Below are 22,890 nucleotides of genomic sequence, written 5' to 3' on the forward strand. Positions count from 1 at the left end.
TTGACGCGCAGCGGGCGCGCCGATTGTGCGCCGAAGGCGCGCCAAAGGTAAGCCCGTCTGCGCCCGTCCGCGCCTGGACTGCGCCCAGTGCCAGGACCCCTGGTCCCCGCAGACACCAGCCCACCCGCCGGACCTACGACGCCACCGAACTCAACGCACTCAACACCGGCCGATCCCCGGGATGCTACCGAGCCTCTCCGAGACACACCCACGGACCCTTCAGCTGCCACTCCTGCAAGTTCACCTGCAAACGGACCTGCACTACACCAGCACCCAACAAACCAAACTCCAGCAGCAACCACCTGAAGTGCATCCTGCTCAACACCCGCTCCGTCCACAGACACACCATCGAACTCTGGAACCTCCTCGACACCACATCTCCAGACGTTGCCTTCCTCACGGAAACCTGGATGAACGCCTCCTCAGCGCCCGACATCGCCATCGCCATCCCGGACGGATACAAGAACGCCCGGAGGGACCGCACCAACCAGACGGGAGGAGGCATCGCCATCATCCACAGGAACACCATCCGCATCACGACCAACACCGACGACACCCTCACAACCGCCGAACACCTGCACTTCCAGATCCACACCGACCCCAAGACCACCCTCAGAGGCACCCTCATCTACAGACCCCCGGGACCTCGCACACAATTCAGCGAAGACATTGCCAACTTCATCAGCCCGCACGCCCTCCCCTCCGCTGACTACATCCTCCTCGGGGACCTCAATTTACACCTGGAGAACAACAACGACCGCAACACCACCACCCTGCTGGACAACCTCGCCAACCTCGGTCTCAAGCAGCTGGTGACCACCCCCACCCACTACGCCTGACACACACTCGACGCCGTCTTCTCATCCAGCAAGGACATCGTCTTCAGCCACGCCACCGGACTCCACTGGACGGACCACAGTTGCGTCCACTTCAGCTTCAGAAGAACCACGATCCACAACCACCAGCAACAGGTGGCACGCAGAAGCTGGAACAAGATCACAGCCGACCAGCTCGCCGCATCCCTGAGCCAGCACCCACCCACCAGCTCAGCGAACCCCAGCCAGGCCGCCAACAACCTCACAAAGTGGATCAGCAACTGCGCAGACAACCTCACCCCACTGAGGACCCCTCCCAGCAGACCCGGCAGCAAGAAAGCATCCTGGTTCACCGACGAACTCAAGAGCTCCAAGAAGAACTGCCGAGCCCTCGAGAAAGCATGGCGCAAAGACCCAACACCAGACAACATGACCACCCTCAAGCTCGCCACTCCGAAAACACCACCAACTGATCCACGCCACCAAGAAAACTGCATTCAAGGCACGACTGGACAACAACGCACACAACAGCAAGGAACTCTTCAACATCGTCAAAGAGCTCTCCAACCCCAACGCCGGAAACAACGACATCACCCCATCTCAAGACCTCTGCAACTCCCTCGCCTCCTACTTCCACAACAAGATCGCAGACATACACAACAGCTTCAGCACACAACCGACGCACCCCACGACCGCATCAACGCCCCCCACCACCGCCGTCTGCGCCTGGACCCCGATCACCACCAAAGACACCATCCGTATGATGAACTCCATCCACTCCGGATCTCCAACCGGCCCCTGCCCTCACCACGTCTTCAACAAAGCCGACGCTGTCATCGCACCTCATCTGCGGGATATCATCAACACCTCCTTTGACACGCCACCTTCCCGGAGAGCTGGAAGCACGCCGAACTCAGCGCTCTACTGAAGAAACCAGCGGACCCCACCGAACTCAAAAACTACCGCCCCATCTCGCTCCTCCCGTTTCCGGCCAAAGTCATTGAGAAGGCCGTCAACAAGCAGCTGGCCGCCTTTCTCGAGACGAACGGATCCCTCGACCTCTCGCAGTCTGGCTTCCGGGCCAACCACAGCACCGAGACCGCCCTCATCGCAGCCACGGACGACATCCGAGCCCTGCTGGACAACAGGGAAACAGCGGCCCTCATACTCCTGGACCTCTCCGCGGCGTTCGACACTGTCTGCCACCGCACCCTAGTGCAGCGCCTCAGCAACGTCGGAATCCAGGAGAAGGCACTAGAATGGATCATCTCCTTCCTCGCCGGAAGGACACAGAGAGTCCGCCTACCCCCGTTCAGATCAGAAGCCACCGAAGTCATCTGCGGCGTTCCTCAAGGCTCCTCGCTCAGCCCCACCCTCTTCAATGTCTACATGAGCCCCCTGGCGGCCTTCGCACGCCAACGCAACCTCAACATCATCTCCTACGCCAACGACACCCAGCTGATCCTCTCCCTCACCAACGACCCCGCCACCGCCAGAACCAACCTACACGAAGGGATGAAAGACGTAGCCGAGTGGATGATGAACAGCCGCCTGAAACTGAACTCAGACAAGACGGAAGTTCTCATCCTGGGCTCCTCGCCCTCCGCCTGGGACAACTCCTGGTGGCCCCCCGCCCTGGGCAGCGCACCCAAACCAACAGACCACGCACGCAACCTGGGCTTCATCCTGGACTTCTCCCTCTCCATGACCAGACAAGTCAACGCCGTCTCCTCGTCTTGCTTCAAAATCCTACGCATGCTACGTAAGATCTTCCGGTGGATCCCCACCGAGACCAGGAAGACGGTCACCCAGGCCCTCGTCACCAGCCAACTGGACTACAGCAACGCCCTCTACGCCGGAACCACCGCCAAGCTCCAGAAGAGACTCCAGCGGATCCAGAACGCCTCAGCAAGACTCATCCTCGACATCCCCCGACACAGCCACATCTCCGGACACCTGAGAGACCTGCACTGGCTCCCGGTCAACAAGAGAATCACCTTCCGTCTCCTCGCCCACGCACACAAAGCCCTACACAACCAAAGCCCAAGATACCTCAACAGCCGCCTCAACTTCTACACTCCCACTCGCCAGCTTCGATCGACCAGCCACGCCCTCGCCGCTGTCCCCCGCATCCGAAGAGCCACCACAGGAGGAAGGTCCTTCTCTTTCCTGGCCGCCAAGACCTGGAACTCCCTCCCGACCCACCTCCGCCTGACCCAAGACCACCTCGCCTTCAGGAAGCAGCTCAAGACCTGGCTGTTCGAGCAGTAGCGGACCCCCCTCCCCCAAGCGCCTTGAGACCCTCCGGGTGAGTAGTGCGCTATATAAATGTTTTGATTGATTGATTGATTGATTGATTGATTGATTGATAGAGTTACTGAACGTTAAAGAGACAGATATTTCTTTTTTCTGCCTTGAGATGTAAAGAAATTAACATGCAGTTTAAGGGGAAGATATGCTTCAAAATTGCTCTAGTAGTTTTGGAGACTGCCCTAGTAATCTCGGTGGAAGGCTTGTTGTCAGAACTTTATCTTCTAGATGGATATGCCTCCCCAGTGACAAAGTAAATCAAACTCTAGTAAATATTAAAGAAAAGTTGGAAAAATCTAATTCTGAATGTATCTTTGGTTATAATGTTTATTATCAAATGTTAACTGAATATGAAAGGCTGAAGAAAGTAGGAATTACTCGTCTGCTCTTCTTTGCCTATCTCTGCAGCTGAAGCAGTCTACCTACTTTCATTTTCTTTTGTCTTATGTTTTTTTCGTGTAATATGTTTTTGGATCTTTTTATCACCAAGATACAAGTAAGCTGTTTTATTCTGACAACAAACAACCTTTATTTAAAGTACCTGTTGCAAATTCTTCAAACGTGTACATATGGATAACTGACCCTATTTCTGGATTCTCAAAGGCATATGGAACGGTGAGGAAAAGGGAATCTATGGTCAAATATTTCCAGCTTTTTGTGCAATCTAACGCTCCTAACCCCATTTACAAGTGGGCTTTCATGCAAAATTTGACATATAATAAGTTCACATAATGAGAGAATAAGGAACGAGAAAGCGATCTCAAATGAAGAAATTAAGGGCGAGTCAAAGCGGGGGAAGAAAAGGTGGAAAGAAAAGAAATACATCCGAAGTTACATTTGGCTTTGACAAAGAGTGAAAAACTATACATTATTTGTAAAACGGAAAGGAAGGAGACCAAAGATCCAGTACTAACAGGACACAAAACTAGTATAAGTGTGTGGCAAATTATTTTCAGTTGCCACATAATTGGCTTGGAAGTAGGTATGCAGCTTTAGTCTTTCCAAGAATATATCATACAGATAACCTGAATAGAGGGAAATACTTATCTAAGGAGAAGTAAGCTGAGATTTGAACAAATACTGGGAGATATTTGTGACGCTTTAATGCCTTCTGTAGGAGTAGCTCTAAATGATGTAAAGATTAGAAAACGATCCACCCTAGTGCATAGGCTTGCTACTGATTTTGAAGGTGCACTTACAGTCATTAATAAAGAATTGCTCGCTATGAGAGCTATGATAATGAAAAATAGACTGGCATTAGAAATGCTATTCACAAAAGAGGGCGGCGCTGTGTTTTTATTCCTACAGTGGATAATCGGATTAACGATTTTGTGATTAATATCACGAACATCACTCATGAAACAAAGGGGTTAGAAGAGACTGGTGCATGGGAGGGAATAGCTAATTTAGCTAGTTTTATAGGAAGACTGTTTTCAAAGATAGGTGAGAGTTTTGGAAGTGTAGGAGGTGGAATGCGTAAGCTGATTCTAATGCCCATACTAATGATCTTAATTGGATCAGCATGTGCTCTTCTCTTTCTGAAAGGGTTTGGATATATTTCCTAAAAGGGTGGGAAAACTGTGGGAAAAAAGAATCTGTTAGTAGTGAGCAGAAGAAGAAGGAAATGAGATGAGGTTGTCTTGGAGGAGCTGCAAAGTCAGCAAAATGAATTAGTTGGAAGAATCCAGACGAAAGAATCCAAAGCTGATGACTACTATTTTGTAAAATATGTTTAGAACAGCAAATTGTGGTGTTTCTAGTGAATGATCGGGAAGGGGAAGTTGATAACATTTCTTTTCTGAAGTTAAATTCATTGTTCTAAGTGAAACTTGAACTCTAGCTAACAGAAAGTCTAGGCCTCATACTCCATCCTATTTGTGACACTTGTTTCCAATGTCCTGCACTACGTGGATAAACTTGTATTTCCATGTCTTCAAAGAATAATGTTTGAATGTACTTTTCACAGACAAGACAATGACCTTCCCAAGTATAATAAAATGTTGCTTCAGTACATCTGCTTCTGTTCAAGGTTGCACCTAGCTGTCCTAGTGGAATTTTACATTAATTTAGCAATATGTGCTCTATTACAGCTACTGTTCATGAAAAGCTCCATGTTGTAGAATTATGTGAGACTTTCTAAATGTATTTCCTTGTAACCGTTTCACTCTTCTTCAGATTTTTCTAATGTGTGGCATCCGTGTAAAACTGCAGTGAATCTACGATATCCATTGTTCAGAAACCTATAAACTTGTGCTTGTTTTGGATGTATTAGGAACCCCTTTCTTAATGACCTGAGGAGGCGACTGCATGCCGGATTGCTTTCCCATTATAAACTCTGTATTTCAATGACCTGAACTTTACTGAATTCTTTGATTAATTCAGTATTTTAACTGAGCTTTGCACTTTGATTTATTGATTAATTGATTATGACTATATTACTTGATTCTGTGTGACAAAATCTGAAAAGAAACCTTTATAGTTTAAGATTTCTCTGTCATTTTTGTAGGACCAAATGAGCTCTGTGGGCTTAATTAAAATGATCATTTAGAATGCTTTAACGAGACACAGGCTCAGCACGGAGCACCAAAGTCTGTATAGGGATTAACACCGCTCCCGGTCAATTAGTCGCACAAATAGAGCTCGGTGGAGTGCAGCATTAGTCCCTCTCTTATTTGTGCCCATTAGGGCCTGAAAGGACCTTGTGCCAGAACGCCGGCTCTGGTAATGCCAAGTCACACCACTGCCAGCAAAAACCAAATATGGCCACCATCCTGAAGACCTACAAGAAACCATCTTCATGTGCCACCCAGACACAGCCTGATAAAGTACATCCTTAAACATACAGTTTTTTGCACCTGTTAACAGATCTTTAATTCTTCTGGATGAAGTCAATGGGCATTCATCTGGCTGCCTTCAACCAGTGGACGCCATCTCGTACTCCTCTGACTCTTCCTAAATGGACTCAATACGCGTTTCACTGACTGCATGTACTCATTGCAAATCATGTGCTGTTCTGCTGTTGCTCCTGTAAACTGAAGACTGTAATGGAAGTGCTCCATTTATTGACCATTTTCTTAAAATTATCTGTAACACTCTTGAGGAGGGTCAAACTAAGTCTGCTCCCCATGAAATAACTGGAATATTTAATGAGTGCCCTTCTAGAGTCTATGGCGCTTCTAGCAAATGTATATGGAAATATGAACTACAAAGCAGAGTTTGTCTCCTTTTTCAAACTCTTCTTATTTGCCCCCAACTCCCTCTTGATAGTCAAGCGTGTTAACGTTAATGGCTTACCTGCTACACCACAAAGCCCCACCACTTCCATCGATCGCCAGCTATCACTACGCTTTAAAGATCCACACGATGCTGTCGCCCTGGCTGAGTTTGATCTCAACCCTTTAGTCAACTCAGGGGCAGATGTATCAAGATTCCATTTTGCGATTTCTAAATAGCGATTTTTAAGGAATCGCTATTTAAAAATCGCAAAATGGAATGTATGTAGAAAATCGCTATTTTTTAGCAATTTCTTAATCTTCCTTATTTGCGAATTCGCATTTTGCGAATTCGCAATTAAGGAATAATTTCCCATGCATTCCTATGGGCCAGGAGGCCCATAGGAATGATTGTGAAAATATTCTCAATTTGCGATTTGCAATTTGCTAATCGCAAATTGAGAATGATTTCAATGGTGCAGGGGTGTCTCAAAGACACCCTGCTGCACCCCTAAAATTTACATGTGTGTGTGCATATGGCGCATATACATGCCCTATGGGCATGTATGTGCGTCACATGCCACCTTCACAAATGCCAAATAGGGCATTTTTAAAAGAATTTGCAAATTACCACCAACTACAAGTTTGTGGTAATTTGCGATTTCTTAACCCAAATTCGCAATTTCGAAAACCTACATTCATCGCATTTAAGGAATCGCAAAATTTGCGAATCCTTAAATGCTTAAGCAAAATAAGGAATCGCAAATTCTTGCGATTCCTTACTTTGCGATTTTTTGATACATGTCAAAAAATGCTACTAAGCCTTTTGCGATTCGCAAGGCCGGAATTCGCAGAATTCCGGTCTTTGCGAATCGCAAAAGGCTTGATACATCTGCCCCCAAACCTCTGCTGAGCAATTGCCCCTGAAAGCTTTACCGGGAAGCTGCCTTCTCGTTTTGCAGATATCCGGGTCAGATACCCTGTACACCTGTTGCCCTTCTCGGTACCTGCCCTTTGCCCTGAAAACAAAAATCTTTGGTAGGTAGAAACCTCTTTAGAGTGACATTTCTCTGATTGGTTCTGGAAATTTGTACCAGTACCAACCCGACAGACCCCCTGGGACAAGTGTGGAACAACATTCTGGAGTTTTTGAAAGACACTACAGGGGCAATGGGGGAGAGTGTTTTCAAATACATTGTTGCAAAGTTGGGCATGGCCTCAAGAACTTGTGGGAAAACTTGATTGGCTTGCTTGATTGCTTGGCCCTGCAGGAAGAGCAGGAGCTGGAGCGCTGTAACTGGAGGTTTGCTGGCCCAGTAAGACTCCATCTTTGTAGAACATCGGCTAAAGGCAGATTAGGCACACTAGGGTCTCCAAAATCTGCAACCCTGCTGATTAAAGACCCCACAGAATAAATGCATTCCTAGAGACAAGACAAAGCTGAAAGCTTCAAAGTTCAGATTGACCAGTAACTCTATCCTGCAAGTTTCCTCTCCTTCTTTTCTATCTTGTAGATCCTCAGAAGACTGCCCTACTTGAGGCTGGTGGTGAGCATCAGGCCAGTGACTGGTGATGCTTAGAGATTGTTTACTCTGTAGAACTGTCATTTGTAAGCACGCTTTGCTGTATGTTTGACAATGTTAGCATGCATTATAGGGCTTGATTCCTGTCAACATAGGCCATGTTTGTTTATTGGATGAAACAATACAAGTTTGCTTTTAATATGTGTGCTAGGACTGAATACATATCTGTTTTCCAGAAAACTTATAGACCACATGGTAAAGGTGCACATATTTTTGGACATGCTGCATCAGCTGGAGGACGATTTGTTTTATTCAGTGCTGAATGTTTGATGTAGCTGCATGAAGCTTCTGCAGATTGACCTTGTGCATTTCCATGTTGGTAGAATTCAAAAGTAAAAAGATTACCTCTGTGCCTCCTGATATTTTTTTTAAATAATGCTTCTTCTAATTATCTTCTGACTTGTGGTTCGAATCTTAGACATACCTTACCTCACAAATGCTACACTGTTTTGACTGCTAGTCCACCTTCGTTTGTTGGGTTGACTTTCTCCCTCATCATTTTGGGAGTACGGTCAGACTCCAGACCTGCGGTCTAGTCCCATGAGTCTCGTGCCAGTTTGCTGATTCTTAATTAAGGGAGGCTGCTCACAAGATGCGTGAAAATTTGACAAATGCAGGCCAACCTGCATCTGTCTTCATTGAGACTGCATGGATGAGCAGGTAATGCCATAACCTGCACTATGATGTCATCACTCTGCATAATCTAAGGCATATCAGTGTCACATTGTCTCCTAATAACCTGTCTTTTGCAACTAGGTTGGGCACTTAGTCCTCCGTTAGTGAGCCACCCGTGCCGCTACCAGATCCCTTCATGTCACGTTAGCCAATCCTGATACTTTGATACTGTAAGAAAGTAGATTTTTATTTGGGGTGAGCTGCTGCCTACCTCAAAGATTAATAACACTAACTTGGATGAATCCCAAAGTCACTACATTAACAAGAGTTCAACCTTCTGGCAGCTGTGGCACAGAGCAGATAGGCTTAACTTAGGGCAGTATGTTAAGTATTCGTGCAGTAGCAAAACAGTAATAAAGTCAAAACACCAAACAATAAAAATTCCAAACCAAAATAGAAAAAATAGAATACATTTTAGTGAACACAGTGACACCAAAACAGCAAAGATCTAGTATGGGAAACTGGAGATATATATTTTTACATTTTTAGGTAAAAATAGCACTAAAAGCACCTCACTATAGACCTCCTGTGGAAAACTGATGCCCTCCTGGTTGGGCAGAATCAATGCGGGTAAAATGAAGGTCCTTCTCCACCTTCTACATGTTTCCCAAGCACTCCGGATATGGCTAGTCCCACTTACCTGGAGAGTATCCCCACCGTCATTTATCTGTAAAAGCAGAACTCCCAGAGTGCGGCAAACATTGGAGATGCAGCCTCGACAATCGAGTGATCTTGGGCCCCTGTACTGTATACCCCATTATTATGCAGCAGCCCAACTTCGAATAGTAGTGAAATGATCCATGCTGGAGAAGAACTGGCGGGAAATGAACCACGCAATAGTGCGGAGGGCCCACTGGGTCTTGGCGTAGTTAAACAGGTGTAGCAGAACACCCAATGCATATGTCAACACCCCAGTGTACACAACCCTCAAGACCTGGGACCTATTTATGAGTCACATGGGTAAAATACCCATTCCACTAACCGCCCATACACTACAACTCTGCATTCACACAAGCCCTGGAGGGACAGGATTTCCACAAATGTTGGAAGGGGCGGCTGTACAATGATTTCCAACATGTATGAAAAAATCTCCCCAAGTCCTGCAGTACAAAACAGCTTTTGCAGTCCAGTTGTCTGAGAGGCTTCGCTATGCCCAGCTCCGGCACTCGGTAACACATTCCGCCATCCACTCTGGAGCTACCAGAGCTAAAATAGTTTTGCTCAAGCTCATAGGGACATGGGGTACAACCTCCATGCGGCATAAATTCCTTATTGGACAGGACACCCTCCCCACCTGGAGACACAATAGAGGGTGGGAACAAATCCTGGTCTTGCAGGACACCATCACGCAGTAGGGGGTTCGAACGAGGGACGAGGGGTGTCAATCTAAAAAATAAAATAGAAACTTACCTGCTGTCCTCCATCGCATCACGCTCGACTTCTCCTCTCTTCTTCCGAAGGCACAGGCTCCCACACTGCTCGGAGCCAATCCTGAGCAGCTTTGGGATTGGCCTGAGATCCCTCAATTTGCACTCCAGGACAGACTGCGGGTCTGTGCCTGTTCTCTCCAGCCCAACAGCGTTGCTGGGTTGGAGAGAACTTTCACTGCGCATGATGGTTTGACCGGTCTGATCGGCCACCCAAACCGCCATGTGCAGAAAAGGGAGTGCACTTACCACTCCCCTCAGTGTCTGTCGTCACTGGAGCCCTGGCCCCAAGACTCGGCAAAGAAAAATAAAAGGATAATAAATGGGGTTTTAAACCCGTTTTATTATCGTTTAATTTTTCATGATTTGGAGGGTGCTGGCAGGGAGGGGCGACGCTCCTCCGCCATAGCGGAGAACCTACGCCTGCTCCTGCTGAACCGAAGGCCGGATCCCTGAGGCAGGGGCTTTGGAGATTTCTCGCTGAAAATTGTTTAGGTCCCAACACATAATGGGACTATGGGCCTAATTCCGAGTTTGGCAGTCCATGGCACCGCTAAAACTTGCAGTGGAGGTGCGGTGGCTGTTGGAGACCGCCACACCAGTGGTCTGACTGCTGCATTACAACTTTTAGGTAATCAAGTGGTGGAATGGACACTTGTAACTGCTCAACCTTTGGTTAGCATGGATCACCCTCATAAATGCTATGTCGCTCGAATGCGGTATATTACTGTACTCCGCCCCACATTAGCGTTGTGGCATTGTCATTGGATGTCCAATATCGTGCTGTATGCCAGCCTCACCCAGAGGCAACCTCAGATTCTGGCAGCAGTGTCCAGAGAAAAATAATAAAATATAAGGGAAAATTGTGTTTAAAAAACAAAACTTAACCTAAAAGGACTTTATTAGAAAGAGGTTAAGTCTGTCCTTAAAAGGAAAGGTGGGTATAGATATGAGAACAAGTTACTGGATCTCACTGTACCACTTCATGAATAGCGTCAACATGTTTCAGCTCCCTAGTGCCCAGCCGGGTCTATGGAGCCTTCGTCAGGACAAACACACATAGATTACTTACACCACTTGTGTAGTAATTCGCAGTGTTGTATTTAACACTGAGTTAATTGCTTTCAAATCTTTTTTTGAGGATGGGTATTACCTCAACGGGGGTCAAGGACACCGTTGTGATTATGAGCCGCACGTGTAGTGTTGTCCGCTGATTGTGCTGACTCTGCCCCCGGATACCCATTACAACTACAGCAGTCAGACCGCATTAGGAACTCCTCAACGGCCAGGGATCTGCAATCTCTGGCACTGGTGCAGCGGTCTGAGGCTGCAATATGCTTGGTGGTGCCTTTGCGGCACCACCATGCATATTACGAGTTGGCTGTCAGCCACCCTCTTCATGACGGTGAGACCGCCATCAAAAGGGTGATGAAGAGTCAACAAAGGAGACCCTACTGGACCCCCTGTTGCCTCAGGGCCTTTGGAATGCATGCAGGGGGCACATGGTGTGCCCCCCTGTCTGCATGCACTCCCTGTTCCAGCACGGCATGGCCTTTACAGGCCATGCCGTGCTGGAATGTGCTGTGGCTTACCCACTGCGCTGCCTTTTGAAGGCACTTCTATGAGCCTTTGGAAAGTCAGCACCGTGGGCCAGCAGCCGCAGGACATCCCACCCGGATTACAATTTGTAATCTGGTGGCCAGGCGAACCACCTTACATTTACTTGTCACAGGGCAGGCTCATTGAAAGTGGATTAAGTTCATTGGACCACCCCAACTGGTCTTTCTGCCAGGAGAAGGAATCACCTCCCCACATCCAGGCCATTGTCCCTGCTCGGGGAGCACTGTTCACCCATTTTGCACTCCTCATTCAGGCCAAGTGTAGGCTGAGCAGTAGCTGGGAAGCTCATGCAAATTAGCCAACAACACATTTCAGCAGCATATAGATAACTTTTTAAAAGTTACATTTTCAATATATTTAATAAAAATCCAACTTCACCATTAGGTTAGCTTTTTGTTAAATATAAAAATGAAGCCTGTCGCTGGTAAAGGTCAAACGTTATAGATTAAAATGTATAATCTATAGTTTGACTTTTCCTATATGCCAGCCACGGCCTGGCATCATTTTGTGTCTGGTCATGATGGAACAAGCCTTTTCTAATGTAACACTTGTTCCACTCTGAAATATTATGCACAGTATCTTGTGGGCAGTAAGGTGTGCTTGGGGGTGGCTTGTTTTCAGGCCCACTCTGTGGATGGCACAATTGGTGCATTTAACTTCTAGGCCATGGGTACATACCATATACTAGGGTCATAGAAGCAAGTTAAATAAGCCAATTAGGGATGAGTCGAGGTTACCATCTTTAAAAGAGGGTCGCCCCACTGCCATGAAGCAGGAAAAAAAGGAAAAAAGGAAATGATAATAACATAATATTATTATCATTTTATTTTGTCCTCGTGCTGCGGCAGCTTTGCGTGAGGGGCGGGCGGGCTGCAGAGCTTGGGAGGAGTGATAGAACCTTCCAAAGTGCGCAATGACTGTTTGGTCGGCCCTCCACTTTCCCTGTTCTCCATGCAGGCTGCATTACAGCCTGCGTGGAGAACATGCCCACTCCTCCAGCCCCTGGCTGAGCGTTGTCTCACGGCGCTCAGACCAATCACAATGCTGCATTGCAGCGTTGTGATTGGTCAGGGGAGACTGGCTGTGAAGTAGTCCGAGACGGAGAAGAGGAGGAGCGGAGACGCGGGACCCGGGGGCAAGGTAAGTGTCTTTTATTTTTTACATTAGCACGAGCCCCCTTCCCCACTCCCGTTCACCCTCACCCACCGCGCCACCCGCGAGCCATGCCCGCTGCCCCTGCTTAACCCCTTCAATGCTGCGGCAATTCCGCCGCAGCGCTGGGGGGGGGGGCCGAGCGGCGCTCGCATGCTCGTGACAGAACCGCTCCGTCACGAGCCGCGGTTGCGCTGTGCTCATGACGGAGCGGTTCCGTCATGGCCCCGCCCGCTCAATAGAACGCACCGCGCAGGCACGAAATCAGCGCCGCGCAGGTGCGAACCGCTCCGTCATGAGCACAGCGCAACCGCGGCTCATGACGGAGCGGCTCCGTCATGAGCATGCATGGGGTTAAAGTCTCACTAAAATTTACAGACAAGATGGCCATAGAAGAAGTGTTGGTCAGCACCTGTGTGGTTTATAAATCTTATAATCTTAACTTTGTCCTTGTAAGTTATCCTTGCTGTTCCTGGGATTTTCCTGAACATCATTTTGTCTTTTTACAAAGAGGTAATAGTGATAGTCTATGGAGACTTTAATGTTTTAGCCGAAACCCTCTCTCCGACCCAGCCCTCGCTCCTGTGAGGAATATGGGCTTAGAAGCTCTTTCAGGAGGTTCATTGTCCGATGCATGAACCTGTTCATGCCTCTGACCTGACATTTGCTACAGAGACCCTGCGAGAACCAAAGAACCTTTTTCCTTCCTGGTCTCACTATTACATAACTTAAGTTGAAACAGTGATTCCTGGGATTTGTCAAGCACCATTTATTTAAGGGAACAGTCCTAACTGTATCAGGAACAAGCTTCATCAGTGGCCACTCTTTTGCTTTCTTTAGCCCCTTATGGGACACATTTTTAAAGATGATTTGATTGGACATTCAATCAAGTCCTTCTCTAGGGGAGAAATAATAAGTGGTTACAAAGGCCAAAGAATTGCCAATAAATTCCCATTTTAAAACTTGAGAATCTCAAAGTATGTGAAGCTCTATGTAAGGGATGTTTGCATTTTCTGATGATTCCCGTTTTGTACTTCCTACTACATGACCCTCTACAAACACTGACTATTCCTGGCAAAAACCACTGTTTGTTGGTGATTCGATCTTGTGTTCCACCAGTTTATCAAACGTTGCTTAAGGCTGCAGTCAAATTCATCAGCACATCCGCCTAATCTTTACGGTCCCTCCCTCATTGGCACCTTATAACATGCCAAGCTTACCAGGTGTTTTACTGATAAAATACAGCTAATTTACGGAAGTAACATTCCTTGTGACACTATCTCTGGCACTTCCATCAATTGGTAGAATAAGTTACTAGACAGAGCCCAGGAGGTTCTCTACCTACATTTCCAAACAAGAGGTACTGTTATTGCTTATCTTTCTAAATGTGGATCTTCTGATATCTGCCCAGACTCATTCTTCTAAGTTATTGGTCCCTGTGGTCACGCCTGGACTAGCCGCAATCCTTAATGCTCCTTTCTCTTCCGACACTGGGGCATATTATCAAGGGGGGGGCGATAGGAAATTATCGTCGCTTTAGCAGCCGTTTTCGGCCGCTAAGCGGCGATAATTCTATTGCCCTATTAGCAAGCTGTCGCTAACAGCAGTTAGCGGCAGCTTGTAGGCGATAGCAAGCAGTTTGGGGCCCGCTTTGCATGTCAGCGATATTTATCGCTAATGACATGCAAAGTGGGCGTAACCAACCTGTTAGCGACTGAAACCAGTTGCTAACATCGCTGTCGCCTATTACCAACACAGACGTAGCGATGGAAATATTCACGCTAAGAGCGAATATCTCCAAAAATTAACACCTGCTTAGACCAGTTCTTAGCCATTATATCCAATGGGAGGTGGATATAATGGCTAAGACCCTGTTAGCGATAATGCGTGAATATCGCTGTTCTTTCAGCGATATTCACGGATTTCGCCGCTATCGCCGGAAATGTTATCGCTTTTGAGATAAACGTTCCTAATAGCACGTTATCTCAGCGATAAAATCCGGGGATGCGCGGCGATAAAAAAATTGCCGCTAAGCCTACTTAGCGATAAATATCACTATTTGTTGATAATATGCCCCACTGTTCACAAAAGCCAGAAGGATGCTCTAACGAAACCTCTTCTTAGAAGCCTCACTTGGATATTCACACTGATTCTAACTACAAACTTCTCACTCCGCTTCAGCTATTGTCAAGATTGTGGAAAAATACCTTGCTCAGTTGCTTGCCAGCTACCTAGAAGTGTTCCACCTGTTGAATCAGAGCTTGATGGGTTTCAGACCGGGGATGGGGATCGATACTGCATTAAATATAATCATAAACGACTTCGGGCTAGGACATGATGGTGGCCATCCCAACTGTCTCATCTGCTCGACCACCCTGCCACTTTCGATATAGTCGACCATCCCATTATTCACCAGAATCTAGCGTTGGCTGCAAGGGATGGTCAAGATATTCCCCACGCCTGCCTTTTGACTGCCCAGTTATGAATGAACAAGGACTTCTTGAAGTTGACCAATTCAGATGCAGAAGTACTGATAATGAATGGGTCATGACTCCTTTTGGACCCCGTTCTTCTTCCTGGATGAAGATCTAAGAGGCAGGTCAACTTGGTGGGATTTTCCTTTTGCCAATACTGGTGCACAAACTCACCAGGCATTCCAGCCCCTGAATGCACTATTTATTCCCCTTGCCTAGACTGACTCACTCAAAAAATCTTTGTGTGCGTAACTCATTCTACCAGTAAAAAAAACAAGCATTTACAATGCAATAGGTCTCGCAGTTGTTAGAGTTTGAGCTATTGGCATTGTAAATGGCAATGTCTTTTATTTATGTGTTGGTTTTTAAAACATAAATAAAAGGCATTGTCATTTACAATGCCAATAGGTTAAACTCTCGCAAATGCGAGACCTATTGCATTGCAAATGCTTTTTTTTATGTAGTTGTCTGTGAACTTCCACTTGCAAGTCATGGAGCACGCCCAGGTCAAGTAGAATCTGTGGTGTTTCTAGACAACTGAAACAGCCAATTGTTTTATGGCCATTTCTTGCAGGGGCTTCACAAAAAACAACCACGAGGACTGACAGGGGAGGCCCCTCAGCAATCCTGCATATTAATGTTTTAGGAGAAAAGATAGTTGCAAAAAAATACTAGGCGTGACCGTATGGACAAGATTGGACAAAACCAAAGAAAAACAGCAGTCTTTTCCACGTTTGGGGTGTCTTTAAAGCCCTAGCCTAGCAACATTTTAACTGCACTCTGCATCTGCACTCTGCACTCTGCACTCTGCACTCTGCACTCTGAATCTGCACTCTGAATCTGCACTCTGAATCTGCACTCTGAATCTGCACTCTGCGCTCACAATCTGCACTCACAATCTGCACTCTGCACTCACAATCTGCACTCTGCACTCTGAATCTGCACTCTGCACTCTGAATCTGCACTCTGAATCTGCACTCTGAATCTGCACTCTGAATCTGCACTCTGAATCTGCACTCTGAATCTGCACTCACAATCTGCACTCACAATCTGCACTCACAATCTGCACTCACAATCTGCACTCACAATCTGCACTCTGAATCTGCACTCTGAATCTGCACTCTGCACCCTGCACTCTGTACTCACAATCTGCACTTTGCACTCACAATCTGCACTCTGCACTCACAATCTGCACTGAATCTGCACTGAATCTGCACTCTGAATCTGCACTCTGCACTCTGAATCTGCACTCTGAATCTGCACTCTGAATCTGCACTCTGCACTCTGAATCTGCACTCTGAATCTGCACTGTGCACTCTGAATCTTCACTCTGCACTCTGAATCTGCACTCTGAATCTGCACTCTGCACCCTGCACTCTGAATCTGCACTCTGAATCTGCACTCTGAATCTGCACTCTGCACCCTGCACTCTGAATCTGCACTCTGCACTCTGAATCTGCACTCTGTACTCACAATCTGCACTTTGCACTCACAATCTGCACTCTGCACTCACAATCTGCACTCTGCACTCACAATCTGCACTCTGCACTCACAATCTGCACTCTGCACTCACAATCTGCACTCTGCACTCTGAATCTGCACTCTGAATCTGCACTCTGCACTCTGAATCTGCACTCTGAATCTGCACTCTGCACTCTGAATCTGCACTCTGAATCTGCACTCTGAATCTGCACTCTGAATCTGCACTCTGAATCTGTACTCTGAATCTGCACTCACAATCTGCACTCTGAATCTGCACTCTGAATCTGCACTCTGAATCTGCACTCTGAATCTGCACTCTGAATCTGCACTCTGAATCTGCACTCTGAATCTGCACTCTGAATCTGCACTCTGCACTCTGAATCTGCACTCTGAATCTGCACTCGCACTCTGCACTCTGAATCTGCACTCTGAATCTGCACTCTGAATCTGCACTCTGAATCTGCACTCTGAATCTGCACTCTGCACTCTGAATCTGCACTCTGAATCTGCACTCTGAATCTGCACTCTGAATCTGCACTCTGAATCTGCACTCTGAATCTGCGCTCTGAATCTGCACTCTGAATCTGCGCTCACAATCTGCACTCTGAATCTGCGCTCACAATCTGCACTCTGAATCTGCGCTCACAATCTGCACTCTGAATCTGCGCTCACAATCTGCACTCTGAATCTGCGCTCACAATCTGCACTCACAATCTGCACTCACAATCTGCACTCTGCACTCACAATCTGCCCTCTGCACTCACAATCTGCACTCTGCATCTGCACTCTGCACTCACAATCTGCACTCTGCACTCACAATCTGCACTCTGCACTCACAATCTGCACTTTGCACTCACAATCTGCACTCTGCACTCACAATCTGCACTCTGAATCTGCACTCACAATCTGCACTCTGAATCTGCACTCTGAATCTGCACTCTGAATCTGCACTCTGAATCTGCACTCTGAATCTGCACTCTGAATCTGCACTCTGAATCTGCGCTCACAATCTGCGCTCACAATCTGCACTCTGCACTCACAATCTGCACTCTGCACTCACAATCTGCACTCTGCATCTGCACTCTGCACTCACAATCTGCACTCTGCACTCACAATCTGCACTCTGCACTCACAATCTGCACTCTGCACTCACAATCTGCACTCACAATCTGCACTCTGAATCTGCACTCACAATCTGCACTCTGAATCTGCACTCTGAATCTGCACTCTGAATCTGCACTCTGAATCTGCACTCCGAATCTGCACTCTGAATCTGCACTCTGCACTCTGAATCTGCACTCTGAATCTGCACTCTGCACTCTGAATCTGCACTCTGAATCTGCACTCTGCACTCTGAATCTGCACTCTGCACTCTGAATCTGCACTCTGAATCTGCACTCTGAATCTGCACTCTGAATCTGCACTCACAATCTGCACTCACAATCTGCACTCACAATCTGCACTCACAATCTGCACTCTGAATCTGCACTCTGAATCTGCACTCTGAATCTGCACTCTGAATCTGCACTCTGAATCTGCACTCTGAATCTGCACTCTGAATCTGCACTCTGCACTCTGCACCCTGCACTCTGAATCTGCAATCTGCACTCTGAATCTGCACTCTGAATCTGCACTCTGAATCTGCACTCTGAATCTGCACTCTGCACTCTGAATCTGCACTCTGCACTCTGAATCTGCACTCTGCACTCTGAATCTGCACTCTAAATCTGCACTCTGAATCTGCACTCTGAATCTGCACTCTGAATCTGCACTCTGAATCTGCACTCTGAATCTGCACTCTGCACTCTGAAGCTCCACTCTGAATCTGCACTCTGCACTCTGAAGCTCCACTCTGAATCTGCACTCTGAAGCTCCACTCTGAATCTGCACTCTGAATCTGCACTCTGAATCTACACTCTGAATCTGCACTCTGAATCTGCACTCTGCACTCTGAATCTGCACTCTGAATCTGCACTCTGCACTCTGAATCTGCACTCTGAATCTGCACTCTGAATCTGCACTCTGAATCTGCACTCTGAATCTGCACTCTGCACTCTGAATCTGCACTCTGAATCTGCACTCTGAATCTGCACTCTGAATCTGCACTCTGAATCTGCACTCTGAATCTGCACTCTGCACTCTGCACTCTGAATCTGCACTCTGAATCTGCACTCTGCACTCTGAATCTGCACTCTGAATCTGCACTCTGCACTCTGAATCTGCACTCTGAATCTGCACTCTGCACTCTGAATCTGCACTCTGAATCTGCACTCTGAATCTGCACTCTGAATCTGCACTCTGCACTCTGAATCTGCACTCTGCACTCTGAATCTGCACTCTGCACTCTGAATCTGCACTCTGAATCTGCACTCTGAATCTGCACTCTGAATCTGCACTCTGAATCTGCACTCTGAATCTGCACTCTGCGCTCACAATCTGCACTCACAATCTGCACTCTGCACTCACAATCTGCACTCACAATCTGCACTCTGCACTCACAATCTGCACTCTGCACTCTGAATCTGCACTCTGAATCTGCACCCTGAATCTGCACCCTGAATCTGCACTCTGAATCTGCACTCTGAATCTGCACTCTGAATCTGCACTCTGAATCTGCACCCTGAATCTGCACTCTGAATCTGCACTCTGAATCTGCACTCTGAATCTGCACTCACAATATGCACTCACAATCTGCACTCACAATCTGCACTCTGAATCTGCACTCTGCACCCTGCACTCTGAATCTGCAATCTGCACTCTGAATCTGTACTCTGAATCTGCACTCTGAATCTGCACTCTGAATCTGCACTCTGAGTCTGCACTCTGAATCTGCACTCTGAATCTGCACTCACAATCTGCACTCTGAATCTGCACTCTGAATCTGCACTCACAATCTGCACTCACAATCTGCACTCACAATCTGCACTCTGAACCTGCACTCGGCACCTGCACTCGGCACTCTGAATCTGCACTCTGAATCTGCACTCTGCACTCTGTACTCACAATCTGCACTCTGCACTCACAATCTGCACTCTGCACTCACAATCTGCACTCTGCACTCACAATCTGCACTCTGCATCTGCACTCTGAATCTGCACTCTGAATCTGCAACTGCAAAGCTGTGGGGCGGATGTTCAACCAATGTCAAGACACGCACCTGGTTCCCAAAATTCTAAATCGGCAGCTCTCTGAGCTCCGGCCATTAAACTACATCTCCTCCCAATGTATAAGGCTGTTAATCCTATGCCGTTTCCCATTACTTGGATGTGTGTGACACTGTGTCATCTAGTGTCAACCGATCTGCCCATTTCATGTCTGTTCAAGACTCCCACACACCAGTGTCAGTTTCAACTGACAGATTCGGTTGTTTGTTTTGGGGCAGGTGCCTTGGGCATTGCTTCTTCCTCTGCTTCATTAGTTCTCCAATTTGGTTGCTGTATAATGCCAATATTCATTAAAAATGTCACGTGTGATTGCAGCTCCCTGTGTCATTATTTCCTTTTGGCCGGGACCTGGCTGTAATGCTTCCAAAATCCTGACTTGTAAGACTGTAACAAGAAAGAGGGGTGAAGAACAGAAGTAATGGGTTTCTGGTTGTCAGTGTTAGATCTTCACATTCTCAGGGGAAAAAATACCGACCTTTCCAGGTCTTTAGTTTGTAAAAAGGCAAGGCATAGGTACCTGGTTAAGAATGGCTTTAAAATCGCAGGGGATTCTTGGTTAGCTTGGCAATTCTGCCCCTGTCCGCTTTATTAAACATTCTGGGAAAGCTCTTAAACACTTCTGTAGTGTTTTCTTCTCGACTTTGATGTTTTTTTAAAAGGGATCGTATTCTGCCTTTTTACTTGCTTTCTGCTTTCACATAAAAATATAACCGCCCTGGTCATATAACAATAGTGGCGGCCCCAGGAATACGCGATTGCGGAAGCCCAGGGTTAAAGGAGCATTTCCAAGTATGGGGGCCAAGAAGAGTTCTCTGTAAATTGACATGTTTCGGTAAAACAACATGACCCACGCACGAGTGGCTTATCTTTTTTTTTTTTTACTTTGGATTCTGGGATCTGTATTCCAGTTTATTTAATTATAGAATCGTCCCAGAATCCAACGAATAATAGGACTGGGAAACGTTAGAGTTCTGAATCTGGAACATAACTTGGGCAGGATGTCGAGAGGTAGGTGTCAGGCTGGGGCGACAACAGGAGGTACGGAATAGCACAGAACTCCTCCAATCGGAATTTTTTGTTCGCAATCGTTCAGAAAATCGTAAACCTCATAACTAACCTCGTCTCCATGATGCACAGATATTATTCTCCGCTGAACAGGGAAGATGGCTTTCCTAATCAAAGACTCCTTGCAGTGATGTCTTCTGAAATTCTGGTTCTAATAAACTCCCAGGCAGAAGGGAAGCAATTGTGACGTATAGGCTAGAAAAGTATGCAGCTTGCTCTATGTACACAATGCACTATAAACAATCCTTTTTGTAGAACTAAGAGTATATTCATGCACAGAACGGGAAATACTCATCTCCAGGAGAAGCGCAGATACAGTACTCACGTGAAGCAGCGTAAGGTCACGTCAGAGACACTAATCACCAGAATAGCATTTGAACAGACCGACCCTAAACCCCCCTCCCCCTAGCTACGCGGGTGCACGGAACACGCTAAAAGAGCCCGGTGAGTTTGGGGGGGGGTGGGGGGTGCGTGCGTGCGTCTGTCTGTGTGTGTGCCTGCCTGTGCCTGCGTGTGTGCCTGCCTGCGTGTGTGCCTGCGTGTGTGCCTGTCTGTGTGTGCCTGCCTGTGCCTGCGTGTGTGTCTGCCTGTGCCTGCGTGTGTGCCTGCCTGCGTGTGTGCTTGTCTGTGTGTGTGCCTGCCTGTGCCTGCGTGTGCATGTGTGCATGTGTTGTGAACAGCCGGCCGGGATCGGAGCGCGTGACCTGATCCGATTCCGGCCGGCTGCGTGCGCGTGACAGTCTGTTGTCTCCTCTGCCTACTCCTTGAAAGGGAAATGACTGAAATGATCACAATAGATCGCTTTGCGACAGCAGGGGCTTTCGCCCCTGCATTCGCAGGCGCGACCTAAAAACGTATTTGTGCATTCAAAAAGTGGTTTTGCACTCATAAAAAGGCTTTTTGAGTTTCCAGAGCAAACTTTCATGGTCATCTTGCTTTGTGAATCAGACAGAATCAGTGACAAAGCAAAGGTGTCTGGAATCCTAATGCAAGCAAGGAAACTGATCCCCCTTTCATAAATTAATTTAAAGCGCACGCTCACCCAGAAAGGAATCTAGGCGCTGTTTAACAAATGCTTATTGCTATCCAACTCAGTGGAACTTATTTTAGCAATGTCAGAAAATATGAAAGGCTGGGTGAACCTGCTGGGATTTAAACCTGCAGCCAAGCGATCAAGTCTGCCACGAATCCCTGGATTTACAGTAAAACACTAATTGGGATGCAGTGGGGTCCTCACACCCCTGTGCCACTGCACCTGCTGCACTGTTGCACGAATCTGGCATCAAGTCTTTCATGAAACTCTCCTCTCCGCGCTGCAAGTGCAGAGCAGGGGAGGGGTATTTACTGTAAGCATGAGCTGGCAGACATGCTGTGCCTTTGGCAATGTTATCACTGGCCTTTTGTTCTGTAGTTATTCCAGAACAGAAGCCAAAGCAGCCACAGGCCTTTCACAGGCATTAGTGCGAAGAGCCGGCTGGCCGGGCCCGGAGGAGCTGGAAAGCTGATCGGCGGCCCGCCCCCTAGCACGTGCGCGCTTCCGAGGAGCTCCAAGGCGGCTGACAGAGGGCCCAATTCACAGAATGAACTTAAGACTCAATCCTAAACTTACTACTATTTTGGTATTCACAGAATGCACTTACTACTTTTGGTATTCACAGATTTTGTCTTAAGTTTGTCTTAAGACAAACTTAAGACAGACTTAAGTTAGGATTTTGTCTTAAGTCTGCCTTAAGTATGTCTTAAGACAAACTTAAGACAAAATCCTAACTTCTGTGAATACCAAAAGTAGTAAGTTTAGGATTGAGTCTTAAGTTCATTCTGTGAATCGGGCCCCAGACACTTTAAAAGGTAGGGAAAAGGCGGGAAGCGCCTCCTTCCGCAGTTTGGGTGCTTTAGGTGCCTGACCTACCA

The sequence above is a fragment of the Lissotriton vulgaris genome, chromosome 7 (genome assembly GCF_964263255.1).
Source record: "Lissotriton vulgaris chromosome 7, aLisVul1.2, whole genome shotgun sequence".
Classification (NCBI taxonomy): domain Eukaryota; kingdom Metazoa; phylum Chordata; class Amphibia; order Caudata; family Salamandridae; genus Lissotriton; species Lissotriton vulgaris.